Here is a 19,641-nt window from a genome sequence, read left to right as displayed (position 1 = left end):
TTCGTTCAGAGGACAGGAAATGCCGGTTTTCCCCACATGCACTGTGCATGCTGAAAACCGGCATTTCATCCGGCCAGATGCGTAAGTACCCCGACCGTACTCGCGCATTTGGAAGGGAATTAATGGGCCAACATTTTACATGTCAATAAAATGAAAAATTTAACAATTGCACGACTTGCCCCCTCGCATCTGCGACTGAGGGTCCAAGGAGGTGCATTGCGCAAGAGGTCATCATCGGACGTATCCTCACACTGTTCCCTTTGGGGAACTGTATGAAGTGGTGGAAGGATTTATGGCCGTGATTAACGCTCATTCCGTGACCGTAACCATCTTTGAACCAGCCATTAGGGTGGTTAGTCCTATGGCGGGAGGGTTTTACGGGCTCCCACAACCCATCTGAGGGGTGGGGGGGGCACCAACACCCACGGACGCAAGTATCCCGCTGGATGTCCACCCAGAATTTAAAGTTGGAGCTCCGACTCCACTTGCCGGGACTGTCTGGAGTGGGGTTCAAAACCCTACTCCTTCTGGCCCAGCGGCGGGGATGCTTACTGCTACGCAAAAGGCCCACTCCACACAAAAGGTGACACCCATACGTTTCCTGCGCCTTTTCCCTCCCCGTGACTGGAGCCCTATGCTGCCATTTCACGTTGCTAATCGGATTGGGCGTTTGTCATAGCGGTAGGATCCCCGCCGCTGGGCCAGATCAGGGTAGGGTTTCGAACCCCGCTCCAGACAGTCCCGGCAAGTGGAGTCGGAGCTCCGGCTCTAAATTCTGGGTTGACATCCAGTGGGATATTTGCGTCCGTGGGTGTGGGTGGCCCCCCCTCCTTGTATAGCTTGTGGGAGCCCGTAAAACCCTCCCGCCATAGGACTAACCGCCCTAATGGCTGGTTCAAAGATGGTTACGGTCACGGAATGAGCGTTAATCACGGCCATAAATCCTTCCACCACTTCATACAGTTCCCCAAAGGGAACAGTGTGAAGACACGTATGACGACGACATTGCTAAATAAATAAATGGAATTAAAAAAATTCTTTTAGGGCTTTTAAAAGTCTTTAAATTGCTTTAATTCTCTTTAAAACTACTTCAGATTACTCAAAATAATGTAAACATTTAAAAAAGTTTATAAAAGTTACCAAAATCTTCAAAAAACTTCCAAAAACCTATTTAAACTGCTGCTTTGCATGTAAAAAGGCAAAGCAGCTTGACAGAAACATTGGGGGCGTGTCCAGTGAAACCGAGACCTCAAGGGGCGTGTCTCACTTACACTGCACGCTCCTGGGTCCGCGCTGGCTGCACTCCTGGGCGGCGTGACGTCATACGCTGCCCGGGAATGTGCTTTCTATTTCTCCAAGTTCAGGCGTCCCAGAAGCTGATCGGCAGGAGCGCGGGGTAAGTGCAAATACGGGGCTTGCACGCGCTGCAAGCCCCGTTCTGGAATTTCTGGCCCAGTGTCTGTTTAACAACCTAATCTCCCCCAGAATCCACCTCCCTTGACAGTCTCACATTGGAAATTGTTGGGTCCTCCTGGGCTCAGAAGTACTGGGGGTTTAAACCCAGCATCTTCTCCTCCATCTCCACTCCAGCTCAAACTGAAGCAACAAAAAGACCTCCACAGGCGGCCAGGGAGCGACTTCCGCATCCAGCGCCCGCCCTGATACAAGCCGGCTCTGGATTGGCGGCTCTGCTTTCAGTTGTGCTTTCTCCTGTCTGGGGGAGGCGCTGCACCCTGGGTTTCCTGGTGCCGGGGCCCTGGCCGCTCTGATTCGGGGCCTGAGACGCGCACTCGGTGTTGCTGAGGCCGCGCTCGCCCCCGCTCAGTGTCCTGGAGCCGCACCGCGCAGGAAGGCGGTCTCCGGGGACCAGCCCTTCCCTGCGCGCTGCGCCCCTGCTGATGGAGATAGGCCGTATTCAACAGCGCGGGGCACGCTGGGTAAGGGCACCCGCCATGTTCGGCATCGTCTTTCCCTGGAGTTCCGGTTCTGAGTTTCAGACACTTCAGTGCCAAGTGGACCAGGTGTTTAAAGCTCATTCATTCCCCGCGTTCCATGTCGCTGTTTGTTAAAGGTACAGAGATTGATTTCCCTTATTGTGCATCTGTTTGTGATATTTAGAGAAAGAAAGACTTGCATTTATATAGCGCCTTTCATGACCAGCGGCCCACCCAAAGCGCTTTACAGCCAATGAAGTACTTTTTGAAATAACAACAGAAAATGCTGGAAAATCTCAGCAGGCCAGGCAACATCCATGGAGAGAAAATAGAGTCAACGTTTCTGGTCAAACCCTTTGTCAAGACTGGAAAAGCACAGGAAATGAAATAGATTAAAGGGCCAGGCTGAGAGAGAACAAAAGAGAAGTGAAGAGACATTAAGAGGTATTCAAAACGAGATGAAATGATGATAGGACTAGTGGAGACAAAAGACGGCTCTAGATTAGGTGTGAAATGCACTGGCATGTGGGAGAGAGAGAAAAAAAGGGGGAGAAGGGCCAAAACAAAGGTGTGGATAAAAATTAAGTAAAAATGTAATGGGGGCCGAGGTTATGATCTGAAATTGTTGAACTTGATATTGAGTCCGGAAGGCTGTAAGTGCCTAATCGGAAGATGAGGTGCTGTTCCTCGAGCTTACGCTGAGCTTCCGTGGAACAATGCAAGAGCCCGAGTACGGTGAGGTCTGAATGGGAATGGGGCGGTGAATTAAAATGACAGGCGACCGGAAGCTCAGGGTCACCCTTACGGACTCAACGGAGTTGTTCTGCAAAGCGGTCACCCAATCTGCGTTTGGTCTCCCCAATGTAGAGGAGACCACATCATGAGCAGCGAATACAGTATACTAGATTGCAAGAAGTACAAGTAAATCGCTGTTTCACCTGTAAATGGTGTTTGGGGCCCTGGACAGTGGGAAAGGGGGAGGTATAAGGGCAGGTGTTGTATCTCCTGTGCTTGCACGGGAAGGTGCCAGGTGAAGGGGAAGGGGTGCTGGGGGTGATAGAGGAGTGGACTAGGGTGTCTTGGAGGGAGCGGTCCCTACGGTACGCTGAAATGGGAGTGGAGGAGAAGATGCGTTTGGTGGTGGGATCACTTTGGAGGTGGCGGAAATGGCGGAGGATGATCCGTTGAATGTGGAGGCTGGTGGGTTGAAAGGTGAGGACAAGGGGAGCCCTATCGTGGTTCTAGGAGGGAGGGGCAGGGGTGAGGGCAGAAGTGCAGGAGATAGAACAGACATGGTCGAGGGCCGTGTCAACCACGGTAGAGGGGAATCCTCGGTTGAGGAGAAAGGAAGACATGTCGGAAGCACTGGTGTGGAAGGTGGCATCATCGGAGCAGATGCGGCAGAGACAGAGAAACTGGGAGCATGGAATAGAGTCCTTACAGGAGGTGGGGTGGGAGGAAGTGTAGTCCAGGTACCTGTGGGAGTCAGTGGGCTTGTAGTGAATGTTGGTCAACAACCTACCTAGAGCCGTCTTTTGTCTCCACTAGTCCTATCACCATCTCGTCTCGTTTTGAATACCTCTTAATGTCTCTTCACTTCTCTTTTGTTCTCTCCCATCCTGGCCTTTTAATCTATTTCATTTCCTGTGCTTTTCCAGTCTTGACAAAGGGTTTGACCCGAAACGTTGACTCTATTTTCTCTCCACGGATGTTGCCTGGCCTGCTGAGTTTTTCCAGCATTTTCTGTTGTTATTTTGGATTTCCAGCCTCTGCAGTATTTTGCTAAAGTACTTTTTGAAGTATAGTCACTGTTGTAATGTAGGAAACGTAGCAGCCAATTTGTGCACAGCAAGCTTCCACAAACAGCAATGTGATAATGTCCAGATAATCTGTTTCTGTGATGTTGATTGGGGGATTAAATATTGGCCAGGACACTGAGGATAACTCCCCTGCTCTTCTTCGAAATATTGCTATAGGATCTTTTACGTCCACGTTTAACATCTCATCCGAAAGGCAGCACCTCCGACAGAGCAGCACTCCCTCAGTACTGCACTGGAGTGTCAGCCTAGATTTTTGTGCTCAAGTCTCTGGAGTGGGAACTTGACCACACATGCCCTTACTGATTCAGAGGCGAGGGTGCTACCAACTGAGCCCATGGCCTGACACAAAGACAATGGCTCACCTCTCTGCACCTACAGTAGTTAAAGTAACATCCTTCCTGTTAGTAGTGAGCCACATTCTGTACTGGGGGAGACTGCTTTCTATTTTGGTGGCTTCAGCCTTTAAAATTCTCATCTTCCAACCGTACAACCCAAGAGACGCCTGCGCTCCTCCAACTCTGGCCTCTTGTGCAACCCCCACTTCCTTTGCTCCACCATTGGTGACCATTCCTACAGTTGCCGAGGCCCTGAGATCTTTGACTGAGCTTTTAGGCACCAGTTCGAATGTCTCCTTCTCTGGCTCGGTGTCAACCTTTGTCTGATTCCGCTCTTGTGAAGCACCTTGGAACGTTTTACTGCATTAAAGGCACTATGTAAATGCAAGTTGTTGATGCTGTGCTACTATAGGCCTCAACTTTGCCAGACAGAATCAGCCAGGGATGGTGGCTGTGATGCTCCCCATGGTCGAAATGCTGGCAGCTCACTCTATAGACCCACAAGCTCAGAATTACCAATTGGCAAGGAACTGGAGGGCAAACAGTGACTGGGGCCGAACCCCACCATCACACAACACCTTCAGTATAGGCTCACAGCTCAGAATTACCACTCGGTGAGGTACTGGAGGGCAGACAGTGACTGGGGCCGAACCCCACCATCACACAGCACCTTCAGTATAGGCTCACAGCTCAGAATTACCACTTGGTGAGGTACTGGAGGGCAGACAGTGACTGGGGCCGAACCCCACCATCACACAGCACCTTCAGTAAAGGCTCACAGCTCAGAATTACCACTTGGTGAGGTACTGGGGGGCAGACAGTGACTGGGGCCGAACCCCACCATCACACAGCACCTTCAGCATAGGCTCACAGCTCAGAATTACCACTTGGTGAGGTACTGGGGGGCAGACAGTGACTGGGGCCAAACCCCACCATCACACAGCACCTTCAGCATAGGCTCACAGCTCAGAATTACCACTTGGTGAGGTACTGGAGGGCAGACAGTGACTGGGGCTGAACCCCACCATCACACAGCACCTTCAGTATAGGCTCACAGCTCAGAATTACCACTTGGTGAGGTACTGGAGGGCCGACAGTGACTGGGGCCGAACCCCACCATCACACAGCACCTTCAGTATAGGCTCACAGCTCAGAATTACCACTTGGTGAAGTACTGGAGGGCAGACAGTGACTGGGGCCGAACCCCACCTTCATACAGCACCTTCAGTATAGGCTCACAGCTCAGAATTACCACTCGGTGAGGTACTGGGGGGCAGACAGTGACTGGGGCCGAACCCCACCATCACACAGCACCTTCAGTATAGGCTCACAGCTCAGAATTACCACTTGGTGAGGTACTAGAGGGCAGACAGTGACTGGGGCCGAACCCCACCATCACACAGCACCTTCAGTATAGGCTCACAGCTCAGAATTACCACTTGGTGAGGTACTGGAGGGCAGACAGTGACTGGGGCCGAACCCCACCATCACACAGCACCTTCAGTATAGGCTCACAGCTCAGAATTACCACTTGGTGAGGTACTGGAGGGCAGACAGTGACTGGGGCCGAACCCCACCATCACACAGCACCTTCAGTATTGGCTCACAGCTCAGAATTACCACTTGGTGAGGTACTGGAGGGCAGACAGTGACTGGGGCTGAACCCCACCATCACACAGCACCTTCAGTATAGGCTCACAGCTCAGAATTACCACTTGGTGAGGTACTGGAGGGCAATGACTGGGGCCGAACACCACCATCACACAGCACCTTCAGTATAGGCTCACAGCTCAGAATTACCACTTGGCGAGGTACTGGAGGGCAGACAGTGACTGGGGCCGAACCCCACCATCACGCAGCACCTTCAGGAGAGAAAGGGAGAAAATTCAGAGCCTGTGATTAATCTGGATTTCAAACGGCGAGGATGAGGTGATGAGAGTGTGTGGGACAGGGGATTTGCAGCTTAGGAGGGGCAAGAGAGGAAAGAATGTTCCCGAGAAACTAGAACTGTCTGTTGAGAATTTCTATCCTGTACTTCCAGAGCTGAGATTTGTAAATTATGAGGACAGGCTGCACAGACTGGGCTTGTATTCCCTTGAATATAGAAGATTACGGGGTGATCTAATTGAGGTGTTTAAGATGATTAAAGGAGTTGACAGGGTAGATAGAGAGAAACTATTTCCTCTGATCAGGGAGTCCACAACAAGGGGGCACAACCTTGATTTAGACCCAGGCCATTCAGGAGTGATGTCAGGAAGCACAACTTCACACAAATGCTGAGAGGCTGTTTCCCCTGGCTGGAGAGTCTAGAACCAGGGGTCACAGTCTTAGGATAAGGGGTCGGCCATTTAGGACTGAGATGAGGCATGTGAATATTTGGAATTCTCTACCCAGAGGGCTGTGGGTGCTCAGTCATTGAGAATATTCAAGACTGAGGTCGAATTTTGGACACTAAAGTAATCGAGGGATATGGGGATAGGGCGGGAAAGAGCAGGCTCGAGGGGCCCTATAGCCGACTCCTGCTCCTATTTCTTATATTCATAAAGGGTAGCGGAAATCTGCAATTCTCTCCCCCAAAAGCTGCTGAGGTTGGGAACCAATTGAAAATTTCAAAACTGTGTGCTAGATTTTTGTTAGGCGAGGATAGTAAGGGTTACAGAATGAAGGTGAGAAGATGGAGTTAAGGTACAGATCAGCCATGATCACATTGAATTACGGAACAGGCTCGAGGGGCTGAATGACCTACTCCTGTTCCTATGTTCCTATTTACAGTGATGACTTTTGTAAACAGCTTTTACCGGGAATTAGATGGGGAGGATACACAGACAGGATTAAACCCGGACCCTCCTGTTACTATGACTCAGTCGCACTGGGTGGTGCCTTTACCCACTGAGCCATTGGGAGGAGGGTCCAGTGACCCTGCTGGAAAACGCACGTGTGAGGCCTCAGGTGAGGACAGTGGAACAGCCTGTCGACACTCACTGTCGAGGTTCACACATGTAGATTGGGCACATGGGTCACATATTGGAGAGAAACTGGTGAGTGTAGAACTGAACACAGCCAGAGTCAGCACCTTCAGGGGAGGAGAGGGAGGGGAACCAGTGAGAGTAGAACTGAACCCAGCCAGTTAGCACCTTCAGGAAAGGGAGGGAGGGGAACCAGTGAGTGTAGAACTGAACCCAGCCAGAGTCCGCACCTTCAGGAGAGGAGAGGGAGGGGAACCAATGAGTGTAGAACTGAACCCAGCCAGAGTCAGCACCTTCAGGGTAGGAGAGGGTGGGGAACCAGTGAGCGTAGAACTGCACCCAGCCAGAGTCAGCACCTTCAGGGGAGGAGAGAGAGGGGAACCAGTGAATGTATAACTGAACCCAGCCAGAGTCAGCACCTTCAGGGGAGGAGAGGGAGGGGAACCAGTGAGTGTAGAACTGAACCCAGCCAGAGTCAGCACCTTCAGGGGAGGAGAGGGAGGGGAACCAGTGAGTGTAGAACTGAACCCAGCCAGAGTCAGCACCTTCAGAGGAGGAGAGGGAGGGGAACCAGTGAGTGTAAATGGAAAGGTCACAACAAACTTCCCTTAACTCCAACCCTCTGATTTCTGTTTTGTAGCCATCTTTCCATCCATTCTGCTGTCTGGCCCTTCACTCCACACAGCCTGAGCTGGTTCATCTTGTCAATCTTACAAACTGTTTATGGATAGCAAGCTGGTCACAAAACAGGAAACAGAGAGTAGGGGTTAGGAGTAGCTACTCAGACTGACAAAAGGTGGGAAGTGGTGTTCCACAGGGATCAGTGCTGGGATCACTGTTGTTCATAAATGATTTGGGCTCGGGAATCAGAAGAACAATTTCAAAATTTGTCGATAACACCAAATTGGGAGGTCGAGTTAATACTGAGGAAGACAAAATGCAAGAAGACATTAATACATTTCAGAATGGGCATGTAATTGGCAAATGAATTTCACTATAGATCAGTGTGAGGTGGTGTGTTTTGGTGGGAAGAATAAGGAGGCCACGCACTACTTGGACAACAAGGGGGAGAAATTGGGTTGCTTTGTGCCTCCCGCGATATTTAGCGGGAGGTTAGCGGCGGCGGTAGCCGGTAGCACCCCGCGGCACTGCACTGCCGGCAATGATGTCATCGCCATGCGCAGCATCCCAGCTGCAACCTTGGGTTGTGACCCATGACCTATCGGCAGACGATATGTCAGACAGGGTCAGGGGTCATTTCTGCAGCCGCGGCGGTGCCACTTAAAGGGCAGGTGTCAGGCGGCAACTTTTTATTTTGGCCGACTGCCAGCACCTGCCCCCTTCCCCTTTCTCCTTCGGGGTGTCGGCCGCGATCGCTCAGCCCGGCGCTCCTCTTGATCCGACACCCCGCTCCCCGGTGGTCCAGCAGGGCCCCGGTGTGCGCAGTGCTCGGCCCCTCCTCTTTAATCAGGGAGGGAGGTCTGCTATGACACGGTGCTATGTGCTGACCGGCGTGGTGCTATTGCACGAAGCGCCGTGAAATTCACTGGTAGCACCTCAAGAGGGAGGGGAGCGCTTCCAGTAGCACCCTGCCTCCTGCCTGGGGCGCTACCACTGAATTTAGTGCGCAGAGACGCTAACTTTTTCGGGGTGCTAAAATTAGCCCCGGCGACATTAGCGGCCCAAAGGGGGCACCACCGAATTCCCCCCTCCCCCCCCCCGAGTCTAAATGGGCTGGAGGAGCAGACGGATCCAGGGATACAGATACACAAATCACTAAAAGTAGCGACACAGGTTAATAAGACCATTAAAAAAAAAGCACTGGGATACATTCCTAAAGGAGCCTCCTGTTCCGTGCCTAGGAGCTCTGAACCATGGCAGAGAGCGGCTGGGACACATTTCTCACACGCCTCGAGATTAACCCTCACGGGGACTTTGCTATCAGTGAAGAGAGACGAGAAAGGCCAAAGTGCCGTTTGCCCCTCTCAGTGTGGCCCTGAAGGACTGTGTCCAGGCTGAAGTTCTGTTCCTGCCGTACGATCCTCCCCCACATTTGTCCTTTTTGAGCTCCAGCCAGGTGATGCTAAACACTCAGGTGGGAAGGAAGAAAATCTGCAACAATGTGTTTAAAACAAAGCTGATTTATTTGACATATATCCAGAATATTAAACTCCAGCCCAGTTAATAACATCAGCAGAAACAAACCCCACCTGTCAGAATGATCATGGTTCAGTCCTGGATTTATAAACAGCAGCAATAACAGCAGACTCCAAGCCCTGCAGTCACTAGTGAACTCGCTGGTGTGCCAGTAGGTCGGATGACTGATTGAATCCCTTCCCACACACGGAGCAGGTGAACGGTCACTCCCCAGTGTGAACAGACTGGTGTTTCCGCAGGTTGGATGAATTTGTGAATCAGTTCCCACACACGGAGCAGGTGAACGGCCTCTCCCTGGTGTGAGTGCGTTGGTGCTTCCTCAGATGCTTTCTGCTTTTAAAGCTCTTCTCACATTCAGAATATTTAAATGGTCTCTTATTAGAGTGAATAAGTTGGTGCGCAGTGAGGCAGGAGGAGATAGTGAATCCCATCCCACACGGAGCAGGTGAATGTCCTCTCCCCGGTGTGACTGCGTCGATGAGTTTCCAGCCAGGACGGGTAATTGAATCCCTTCCGACAGTCCCCACATTTCCAGGGTTTCTCCATGGTGCGGGTGTCCTTATGTCTCTTCAGGTTGGACGATCAGTTGAAGCCTCGTCCACACACAGAACACGTGTATGGGTTCTCCCTACTGTGAACGGTGCGATGTTTTTTCAGGCTGTGTAACTGGTTAAAGCTCTTTCCACAGTCAGTGCACTGGAATACGCTCACTCGGGTGTGTGTGTCCCACCGACAGAACAGACAAACATTTCTCCTTCCACATTCAAAGGCCGATGATATTCAGGTCCTGATGAATGGAGTGACTCTGTCAGATCTCGATGTGATGTTTGGTTTGAGTTTGCGGTGTGTAAATGCTGCCCTTCTCACAGTCTGTAAAAGGAGTTTACAAAAGCCATCACTGTGAGTCCAGGATAGAAATTGACAAGATTCTCTCCTCCTGGTTCCTGGCCAAGGGGGCCGCGCATGCGCCCTACTGCCCCCTGAGCCTCTCAAGATGGCGGCTGTTACCCCGGGCCTGTCACCGGGAGAAAGCCCCGCAGCTGCCGCCCTGCTCGGGGCAAACGCCCGGCCCGGAGGCTCTTGTTCGGGGCCTGAGGCCCACCCCGGGTGTTTGTGAAGCGGATAATGTTGAGTGTTTTAATAATGGGGCCTGGGGCCGCACTCGGGGTATGAAAAGCCCGCGTCCCCCCGGGGTTCATGAACCCGCTCCCTGAGCTCGGGGTGTGAGCGGCCCGCGTCCCTCCGGGGTTCATGAACCCGCTCCCTGAGCTTGGGGTGTGAGCGGCCCGCGTCCCCCCGGGGTTCATGAACCCGCTCCCTGAGCTCGGGGTGTGAGCGGTCCGCGTCCCCCCGGGGTTCATGGACCCGCTCCCTGAGCTCGGGGTGTGAGCAGCCCGCATCCCCCGGGGTTCATGAACCCGCTCCCTGAGCTCGGGGTGTGAGCGGTCCGCGTCCCCCCGGGGTTCATGGACCCGCTCCCTGAGCTCTCTCACCTGATGTGTCAGTGGCTGCTGCCAAGGTCCGCGCATGCTCAGCTCACACTGTCCGAGTGATTGACAGGAGCGCCGGACCAATAGGAAGAGCGGGGCGGGGCTGGAGGTGCGAGCGGGTGGCGGGTCCTCCAACCAATCGGAGTGTGTGAGGGGCGGGGCTTGACCTTTAAACCTGAACAACAGAAGGTGAGCTGAGCATGCGCGGGAAAGGCTGATTGTTGGGCAGTGTGGACAAATGTAAGAAGTCACACAACACCAGGTTATAGTCCAACAGCTTTATTTGAAATCACAAGCTTTCGGAGCGCTGCTCCTTCTTCAGGTGAATTGGAGAAATGCATAAAGACACAGCTTATATAGTCAGAGAATCATGTCAGATGTTTACAGGTAACCTTTCCAACTGCCATTTATCACACCTCGGCAGAGAGATAATCACAGCAGTCAAAGGTGTAAATGGTGTCCAAACAGGTCAGTCAGGGAAACATTACATCAAAGAACAATGAGGTGGGGTCACAAGGGGTCAAATATTGCAGATGCTGGGGTCTGTATGAAAAACAAAAAAACAGACAAAAAACATTTTAGTGTGAGCTGAGCATGCGCGGGAGAGGCTGATTGTTGGGCTGTGTGAGCTGAGCATGCGCGGGAGAGGCTGCTTGTTGGGCAGTGTGAGCTGAGCATGCGCGGGTGGCGAGGCTGCAGCAGGTCAGAGGGAGGCGGGCTTCACACACCCCGAGTGCGGCCCCAGGCCCGATTATAAGAGCAGTGAACATTATCCGCCTCCACCCGCGGGTTCCCGTTTCACTCCGGCCCGAATCTCAACAAAGCGCCAAACTCCGGGACAGACAGGAAGTGAGTTAGGGAGCGTCTGTAAATGGAGGAGAAAAGGAGACTGGTCAGGGAGTGTCTGTAAATGGAGCAGAAATGGTGACTGGTCAGGGAGCGTCTGTAAATGGAGGTGAAATGGTGAGTGGTCAGGGAGTGTCTGTAAATGGAGGAGAAATGGGGACTGGTCAGGGAGTGTCTGTAAATGAAGGAGAAATGGGGACTGGTTAGGGAGCGTCTGTAAATGAAGGAGAAATGGGGACTGGTCAGGGAGCGTCTGTAAATTGAGGAGAAATGGTGACTGGTCAGGGAGCGTCTGTAAATGGAGCAGAAATGGTGACTGGTCAGGGAGCATCTGTAAATTAAGGAGAAATGACTCAGTATTTTGTGGCTGTTGGTTTGTTAGAACAAATATATCCGTGATTTTAATGAGACGCTTTACTGTGTCCCAGCCTCTGTAAATACAGGCTGTAAAACTAGTAGGGAGCAGAAACAAAGGCCAACAGTAAAGAGGGTCAAAGTGCAGAAAAGTATTAAACAGGCAAAGGTGAAGGCACTTTATCTAAATTGCCGTAGCATTTGCAACAAGGTGGATGAATTAATGGCACTAATAGAAGTACAGTAAATGGGTATGATGTAATTGCCATTACAGAGACGTGGTTGCATGGTAAGCTGGGAACTGAATGTTTCAGGGTACTCAACATTTAGGAAGGACAGACAAAAAGGAAAAGGAGGTGGCATAGCACTGTTAATAAGGGATGAGATTGGTACGGTAGAGATAAAAGATCTTGGCTTGGCAGATCGTGATGTAGAAGCGGAATCAGTTTGGGTGGAGCTGAGAAACAGCAAAGGGTGGAAAACATTGGTGGGAGTTGTGTATAGGCCACCAAACAGTAATGGTAATGTAGGGCACAGTATCAATCAAGACATTAGAAGTGCATGTAACAAGGGCAATATGGTAATCATGGGGGACTTTAATCTACATATTGACTGGGCAAATCAAATTACCACTAATGGTGTGGAGGACGAATTCTTGGAATGCATGCGAGATGGTTTCCTGGATCAGAATGTGGAGGAAGCAACCAGGGAACAGGCTATTGTGGATCTGGTACTGTGTAATGGGAAAGGGCTAATCAATAATCTTGTGGTAAAGGGGCCTTTAGGGACAAGTGACCATAATATGATTGAAGTTTACATTAAGTTTGAGAGTGATGTAGCCCAATCTGAAACTAAGGTCTTCAATCCAAACGGAGGAAACTACAAGGGTATGAGGGACAAGTTGGCCATGGTAGATGGGAAACTACACTAAAAGGTATGAAGGTGGACATACAATGGCTAACATTCAAGATAATAATGCATAATTTGCAACAAACATATATTCCTCTAGGGCATAAAAACCCAAAAGGAAAAGTGATCCAACCATGGCTAACAAAAGAAATTAAAGCTAGTATTAAGTCAAAGGAGGAAGCTTATAAAGTTGCCAGAAAAAGCAGTCAGCCTGAGGACTGGGATCATTTTAGAAATCAGCAAAGGGGGACCGAGAAATTGTTAAAGAAAGGGAAAATGGAATATGAGCACAAACTAGTGAAAAATTTAAAAACGGATTGTAAAAGCTTCTATAGGTATGTAAAAAGGAAAAGACTGGCGAAGGTAAATGTAGGTCCTTTACAGTCAGAGACGGGGGAATTTATAATGGGGAAGAGGAAATGGAAGAGGAATTTAAGTAAATACTTTGTTTCTGTCTTCACGGAGGAAGACACAAAAAACGTCCCAGAAATACGAGAAAACCAAGGGTGTTTCGAGAATGAGGAACTTAAAGAGATTATTATTAGTAAAAGAACAGTACTCGCAAAATTACTGGGACTAAAAGTCGATAAATCCCAAGAACCGGATGACCTACATCCTAGGGTTTTGAAAGAGGTGGCCATTGGGATAGTGGACGCATTGGTTGTCATCTTCCAAAATTCTATAGATTCTGGAATAGTTCCTGCAGATTGGAGGATAGCAAATGTAACCCCGCTATTTAAGAAAGGAGGGAGTGAGAAAATGGGGAACTACAGACATGTTAGCCTCACATCATGTAGTTGGGAAAATGCTGGAATCTGTTATAAAGGATGCAATAACTGGGCACTTAGAAACTAATAGTAAGATTGGGCAGAGTCAACATGGATTTATGAAAGGGAAATCCTGTTTGACAAATCTATTGGAGTTCTTTCAGGATGTAACTAGTGGAGTAGACAAAGGGGAACCGGTAGATGTGGTGTATCTGGATTTTCAGAAGGCCTTCGATAAGGTCCCACACAAGAGGTTGGTGAACAAAATTAGGGCACATGGAATTGGGGGTAATATACTAGCACAGATTGAGAATTGGTTAACAGACAAAACAAAGAGTAAGGATAAACAGGTCTTTTTCAGGATGGCAGGCTGTGACTAGTGGGGTACCGCAAGGATCGGTGCTTGGGACCCAGCTATTCACAATCTATATCAATGATTTGGATGAGGGGACTAAATGTAACATTTTCAAATTTGCTGATGATACAAAGCTAGGTGGCAGTGTCAGTTGTGAAGAGGATCTGAAGAGGCTTCAAGGGGATCTCGACAGGCTCAGTGAGTGGGTGAGAACATGGCAGATGGAATAAAATGTGGATAAATGTGAAGTTATCCACTTTGGTAGAAAAAACAGAAAGGCAGAGTATTTCCTAAATGGTGAAAGATTGGGGAATGCAGATGCTCAAAGGGACCTGGGTGTCCATGTACATGAGTCACTGAAAGTGAATGTGCAGGTGCAGCAAGCCATTAGGAAGGCAAATGGTATGCTTGCCTTCATTTCAAGAGGATTTGAGTACAGGAGTAAAGAAGTCTTACTCCAATTATATAGGGCCTTGGTGAGACCACACCTGGAGTACTGTGTACAGTTCTGGTCTCCTTACCTAAGGAAGGATATACTAGCCATAGAGGGGGTGCAATGAAGGTTCACGAGATTGATTCCTGGGATGGCGGGACTGTCGTATGAGAAGCGATTGAGTAAACTAGGCCTGCATTCTCTTGAATTCAGAAGAATGAGAGGGGATCTCATTGAAGCATACAAAATTATTACAGGGCTTGATAGGATGGATGCTGGGAGAATGTTTCCCTTGGCTGGGGAGTCGAGAACCAGGGGCCACAGCCTCAGGATAAAGGGTCGGCCATTCAGGACTGAGATGAGAAGAAATTTCTTCACACAGAGGGTGGTGAATGTTTGGAATTCTCTACCCCAGAGGATTGTGAAAGCTCAGTCATTGGGTATATTCAAAACAGACTCGATAGATTTCTGACTAGTAAGGGCATCAAGGGATACGGCGATAAGACCGGTGAATGGAGTTGAGGCAGAAGATCAGCCATGATCTCATTGAATGGCGGAGCAGGCTCGAGGGGCTGAATGGCCCACTCCTGCTCCTATTTCTTATGTTCTTAAAGGGGCTGGACTCTCGGGAGGCTCCACACCGCTGACGGCTTGTGTGTAAGTGATCTCCTATCAGATTAATGTGCTTCTGCTGTGTGTTTAATAAAGTGGCCGGAGCACTTCACGAAAGGTGGGCCTTTATTACAAGAGGATTTGAGTATAAGAGTAAAGACATCTTACTGCAATTATATAGGGCCTTGGTGAGACCATATCTGGAGTATTGTGTACAGTTTTGGTCTCCTTACCATAGAGGGAGTGCAACGAAGGTTCACCAGACTGATTCCCGGGATGGGGGGATTGTCCTATGAGGACAGATTGAGTAGACTAGGCCTATATTCTGTAGTGTTTAGAAGAATGAGAGGTGATCTCATTGAAACATACAAAACTCTCACAGGGCTTGACAGGGTAGACGCAGGAAGGATGTTTCCTCTGGCTGGGGAATCAAGAACCAGGGGTCACAGTCTCAGAATAAGGGCTCAGTCATTTAGGACTGAGATGAGGAGAAATTTCTTCACACAGAGGGTGGTGAATCTTTGGAATTCTCTACCCCAGAGGGCTGTGGGGGCTCAGTCATTGGCTATATTCACAACAAAGGTCGATAGATTTTAGAATATTAAGAGAATCAAGGGATATGAGGATAGTGCAGGAAAGTGGAGATGAGGTAGAAGATCAGCCAGGGTCTTATTGACTGGCAGAGCAATCTCGAAGGGCTGAATGGCCTACTCCTACTCCTATTTCTTATGTTCTTATGAACCAGTGAGTGTAGAACTGAACCCAGCCAGAGTCAGCACCTTCAGGGGAGGAGAGGGAGGGGAACCAGTGAGTGTAGAACTGAACCCAGCCAGAGTCAGCACCTTCAGGGGAGGAGAGAGAGGGGAACCAGTGAGTGTAGAACTGAACCCAGCCAGAGTCAGCACCTTCAGGGGAGTAGAGGGAGGGGAATCGGTGAGTGTAGAACTGAACCCAGCCAGAGTCAGCACCTTCAGGGGAGGAGAGGGAGGGGAATCGGTGAGTGTAGAACTGAACCCAGCCAGAGTCAGCACCTTCAGGGGAGTTGAGGGTGGGGAACCAGTGAGTGTAGAACTGAACCCAGCCAGAGTCAGCACCTTCAGGGGAGGAGAGGGTGGGGAACCAGTGAGTGTAGAACTGAACCCAGCCAGAGTCAGCACCTTCAGGGGAGGAGAGGGAGGGGAACCAGTGAGCGTAGAACTGAACCCAGCCAGAGTCAGCACCTTCAGGGGAGTTGAGGGTGGGGAACCAGTGAGTGTAGAACTGAACCCAGCCAGAGTCAGCACCTTCAGGGGAGGAGAGGGTGGGGAACCAGTGAGTGTAGAACTGAACCCAGCCAGAGTCAGCACCTTCAGGGGAGGAGAGGGAGGGGAACCAGTGAGCGTAGAACTGAACCCAGCCAGAGTCAGCACCTTCAGGGGAGGAGAGGGAGGGGAACCCGTGAATGTAGAACTGAACCCAGCCAGAGTCAGCACCTTCAGGGGAGGAGAGGGAGGAGAACCAGTGAGTGTAGAACTGAACCCAGCCAGAGTCAGCACCTTCAGGGGTGGAGAGGGAGGGGAACCAGTGAGTGTAGAACTGAACCCAGCCAGAGTCAGCACCTTCAGGGGAGGAGAGGGAGGGGAACCAGTGAGTGTAGAACTGAACCCAGCCAGAGTCAGCACCTTCAGGGGAGGAGAGGGAGGGGAACCAGTGAGTGTGGAACTGAACCCAGCCAGAGTCAGCACCTAGAATTGTCTGTTCTGATTTTCTATCCTTGCTTTGCAGTGATGACTTTTGTAAACTCTGTTTACAGGCTGTAAGACTGCAAACTCAAACCAAACATCAGGTCAAGATCTGACAGAGTCACTTCATTCATCAGGAGCCGAATATCATCGGCCTTTGAATGTGGAAGGAGGAATGTTTGTCTGTTCTGTCTGTGGGAAAATTTTTTCAAACATCAGTGTGACTGGAAAAGCACCGAGACACACACACCCGAGTGAGAGTGTTCCAGTGCACTGACTGTGGAAAAAACTTTAACCAGTTGCACAGCCTGAAAAAACATCGCACCATTCACAGTGGGGAGAAACCGTACACGTGTTCTGTGTGTGGACGAGGCTTCAACTGATCATCCAACCTGGAGAGACACAAGGACACCTGCACCACGGAGAAACCATGGAAATGTGGGGACTGTGGGAAGGGATTCAATTACCCATCCCAGCTGGAAACTCATAGACGCAGTCACACTGGGGAGAGACTGTTCAGTTGCTCTCACTGCCTGAAAACTTTAAAAGAATCATCAAACCTGCTGAAACACCAGCAAATTCACACTGGGGAGAGGCCGTTCACTTGCTCATTGTGTGGGAAGGGATTTTCTCAGTCTAACCACCTGCTGAGACAGCAGCGAGTTCACACTGGGGAGAGGTCGTTCACTTGCTCCATATGTGGGAAGGGGTTCACTCGTTCATCCAACCTGCTGGCACACAAGCGAGCTCACACCAGGGAGAGGTTATTCTCCTGCTCTGTATGTGAGAAAGAATTCACTCGTTCATCCAACAGGCTGACACACAAGCGAGTTCACACTGAGGAGAGGACGTTCACCTGCTCTGAGTGTGGGAAAGGATTTGCTCATTCTTCCCACCTGCAGACACACCAACTTGTTCACACTAATAAAAGACCTTTTAAATGTACTGAGTGTGAGAAGAGCTTTAAAAGCACGAGATCTGCTGACACACCAGCGAATTCACACTGGGGAGAGGCCGTTTACCTGCCCCGACTGTGCAAAGGGATTCACTAATTTATACAACCTGTGGACACACCAGCGAGTTCACACTGGGGAGAGGCCGTTCACCTGCTCCATGTGTGGAAAGCGATTCACTCAGTCGTCCAACCTGCGGACACACCAGCAAGTTCACAAGTGACTGCAGGGTTTGGATTCTGCTGTTTTTGCTGCTGTTAATCACATCCAGGACTGAACCGTGTTCATTCTGACAGTTCGGGTTTGTTTCAGCTGATGTTAGTAACCCCTATAACTGCGCTGGAGTTTAATCTATATCAATGTCAAATAAATGAGCTTTGTTTCACACACACGCAGTGTGTCTGGTCCTTGATATCTCAACAATAAGATGAGCTGATTGAGGACTTGTTACAAACTGAGTGGAATCCATCTGAGAACTGAGTTCCCACAACTTGTTAAAAGATGGATCTACAAGATGTCCAAGTCTGACAGGACAGAAAATTCTATTATATCACAGGGTCCACTTCAACCATTCAGGGCAGTGAGCCTCTGTAATATTGGATTTTAACCTATGGGAAATATTCTGATAATCTGTTATTGTCACAGGGCAAAGCAGCATTGTTACTTTAACATAAATTTAATCAAACTCAATGGACAAACCGATCTCCAAAGGGAAACGTCTCCTTAAAGCTGATGGTGTCGGCAGTTCTGCAGCTCATTTCTCACTGTGAGCGTGTCAGAATGAAAAGCTTTAACAACAGCCGATGTTTCACAAAGGGAGACCTCACCAGACCAAAGGCCATTGGTGGAGTTTAATGGGCTGTTTGTGTCACTGGGCTACAGGAGGCCATTTTTAACAAGGAAAACTGGTCACAGCAAACAGAGAGTTTAACAGACTGTCCCTGGCCCACTTGGACCCCCACCTTCTCTCTCACTATTTATGGGCACTGCTGCAGTAATTGCTCCTCTGACCTTTCCTCTCTTGTCCCTGCTACACCCCTAATACACAGCCCGACACAATCTCCCTCCCCCTACATCCTCACTGTGCTGGAATCCACACCAGTCTCCCCATCTGCTCCTTGTTCTCTCCCTGGATCCTAAAACTACTGAACTCAGTCTTCCCCTCCTGAAGTCTACAGCTCTAAAACTGAAGCTTGGTGTCCCTCAGTCCCAACTCCTTGATTTACCTCCCCTTCTCTCCTCCTCTTTCCCCCTTGGTTGTGTTCCACACTCTGGGCCTTGGGCCTTCCCCGGGGATTCTCAGTATGAACAGGTGGGATGTGTTTGGAGACGGGGTGTCCCGGCTCTCCACCTTTAAAGGGACAAGGAGATGACCAGCTGGGCTGAATGGCAAATTTGCTGGAGTTCTTTGAGGAAGTAACATATAGGGTGGATAAAGGGGAACCAGTGGACGTAGTGTATTTAGACTTCCAAAAGGCATTTGACAAGGTGCCACACAAAAGATTATTGCTTAAGATAAAAAATCACAGGATTGGGGGTAATATTCTGGCATGGATAGAGGATTGGCTATCTAACAGAAGGCAGAGAGTTGGGATAAATGGTTCATTCTCAGACTGGCAATCAGTAACTAGTGGTGTTCCGCAGGGGTCAGTGCTGGGTCCCCAACTCTTTACAATCTATATTAACGATTTGGAGGAGGGGACCGAGTGTAACATATCAAAGTTTGCAGATGATACTAAGATGGGAGGGAAAGTAGTGAGTGAGGAGGACATAAAAAACCTGCAAGGGGACATAGACAGGCTAAGTAAGTGGGCAGAGATTTGGCAGATGCAATACAATACTGGAAAGTGTGAGGTTATGCACTTTGGCAGGAAAAATCGTAGAGCAAGTTATTATCTTAATGGCAAGAAATTGGAAAGTACTGAAGTACACAGGTCACCATGAGGAAACATTTCTTTACCCAGCGAGTTATTATGATCTGGAATGCAC

General features: G+C 49.8%; 1 pseudogene; it reads left to right on the top strand.

The window, feature by feature from the left end:
* Nucleotides 1-6,749: 6,749 nt before the first annotated feature.
* On the top strand, nt 6,750-18,041 carry LOC147118987 (uncharacterized; annotated as a pseudogene).
* Nucleotides 18,042-19,641: the final 1,600 nt, after the last annotated feature.

The sequence above is a fragment of the Somniosus microcephalus genome, chromosome 4, assembly GCF_052327205.1.
Source record: "Somniosus microcephalus isolate GS21.2 chromosome 4, FLI_Smic_1.0, whole genome shotgun sequence".
NCBI classification, from domain to species: Eukaryota; Metazoa; Chordata; class Chondrichthyes; order Squaliformes; family Somniosidae; genus Somniosus; species Somniosus microcephalus.
The sequence above is the reverse complement of the archived record's forward strand: the minus strand, read 5'-3'. Positions and strand labels throughout refer to the sequence as shown.